We start from the raw sequence: 2466 nt of genomic DNA on the forward strand, positions 1-2466 counted from the left end.
AGAAATACTAATTATTTAATCAAATTTTATTAAAAAATTAAAAGTTTGGCCTTTATCCTACAAATCAATTTGTTTTCGAATTTAACTAAGAATATCTATACGCTGACTCTTTTCTATACTGCTTTCAAATTTACAAGAACTATTTATTATTTGAACAATTTTAATTAACAAATTAAGAGTTTGCCTCTCTTCTAAGAGCCAGTTTTGTTTGAGGAGTGAACTAAGAATATCTATCCCATGATCCTTTTCTATATTGCCTTGCAAATTTAGAAGAACTACTAATTATTTAAACAAATTTTATTAAAAAATTAAAAGTTTGTCTTTATCCTACAAATCAATTTGTTTTCGAAGTCAACTAAGAATATCTATACGGGGACTCCTTTCTATACTGCTTTCAAATTTACAAGAACTATTAATTATTTAAACAATTTTAATTAACAAATTAAGAGTTTGCCTCTCTTCTAAGAGCCAGTTTTGTTTGAGGAGTGAATTAAGAATATCTATCCAATGACTCTTTTCTATATTGCTTTGCAAATTTACAAGAACTACTAATTATTTAAACAAATTTTATTAAAAAATTAAAAGTTTGGCCTTTATCCTATAAATCAATTTGTTTTCGAAGTCAACTAAGAATATCTATACGGTGACTCTTTTCTATACTGTTTTCAAATTTACAAGAACTATTAATTATTTAAACAATTTTAATTAACAAATTAGGAGTTTTCCCTTTTTTCTAAGAGCCAGTTTGTTTGCGGAGTGAACTAAAAATGTGTATACGATGACTCTTTTCTATATTACTTTGCAAATTTACAAGAACTACTAATTATTTAAACAAATTTTATTAAAAAATTAAAAGTTTGGCCTTTATCCTATGAGTCAATTTGTTTACAGAGTTAAATAAGTATGTCTATCCGGTGACTCTTTTCTATACTGTTTTCAAATTTACAAGAACTATTAATTATTTAAACAATTTTAATTAACAAATTTAGAGTTTTCCCTTTTTTCTAAGAGCCAGTTTGTTTGCGGAGTGAACTAAGAATATCTATCCGATGAATCTTTTCTATATTGCTTTGCAAATTTACAAGAAATACTAATTATTTAATCAAATTTTATTAAAAAATTAAAAGTTTGGCCTTTATCCTACAAATCAATTTGTTTTCGAATTTAACTAAGAATATCTATACGGTGACTCTTTTCTATACTGCTTTCAAATTTACAAGAACTATTAATTATTTAAACAATTTTAATTAACAAATTAAGAGTTGGCCCTTTTTTTAAGAGCCAGTTTGTTTGCGGAGTGAACTAAGAATATCTATCCGATGACTCTTTTCTATATTGCTTTGCAAATTTACAAGAACTACTAATTATTTAAGCAAATTTTATTAAAAAATTAAAAGTTTGGCCTTTATCCTACGAGTCAATTTGTTTACAGAGTTAAATAAGTATGTCTATCCGGTGACTCTTTTCTATATTGCTTTGCAAATTTACAAGAACTATTAATTATTTAAACAATTTTAATTAACAAATTAAGAGTTGGCCCTTTTTTTAAGAGCCAGTTTGTTTGCGGAGTGAACTAAGAATATCTATCCGATGACTCTTTTGTATATTGCTTTGCAAATTTACAAGAACTACTAATTATTTAAGCAAATTTTATTAAAAAATTTAAAGTTTGGCCTTTATCCTACGAATTAATTTGTTTTCGAAGACAACTAAGAATATCTATACGGTGACTCTTTTCTATACCGCTTTCAAATTTACAAGAACTATTAATTATTTAAACTTTTTTAATTAACAAATTAAGAGTTTTCCCTTTTTTCTAAGAGCCAGTTTGTTTATGGAGTGAACTAAGAATGTCTATCTGATGGCTCTTTTCTATGTTGCTTTGTAAAGTTACAAGAACTATTAATTATTGAACGAATTTTAATTGAAATATTAAGAGTTTCGGTTTCTTTCTACGGGTAGCCTCCACTTTTTACATAATTAAGTAAGAATATCTTTCCGGTGATTTTTTTTCTCTGATGCTTTGAAAATGTACTATTATTCACTATTTAAAAAATGTTTATCAACATATTTATAGCTTGACTATTTTTAAAGGAAGAGGCATAATTTGTTTATGGAAATATATAAGATTGTCTTTCGATGATTATTTTTCACGTTACTATGTAAATTCACAATAATTATTAATCATTTAAACAATGTTCATAAACACATTGAGAGTTGGGGTATTATTGAATTAATAAACACAATTTACTTACGACGTTAACTAAGATTGTCTTTGCAATTACTCTTTTCCAAGTTATTTATTAAATTTACCAGAATTATTAATTACGAGTGTAGTTCAACAAGTCCTTATAATGAAGTATGAAAACAATTTTTTTTTGGTAAATTTTTTTTTATTTTTCAACATAATCTCCTTGGAGCTCTATACACTTGGTCAATCGCTTTTCAAGTTTTTTTAATCCTTCA

The sequence above is a fragment of the Belonocnema kinseyi genome, chromosome 2 (genome assembly GCF_010883055.1).
Source record: "Belonocnema kinseyi isolate 2016_QV_RU_SX_M_011 chromosome 2, B_treatae_v1, whole genome shotgun sequence".
NCBI classification, from domain to species: domain Eukaryota; kingdom Metazoa; phylum Arthropoda; class Insecta; order Hymenoptera; family Cynipidae; genus Belonocnema; species Belonocnema kinseyi.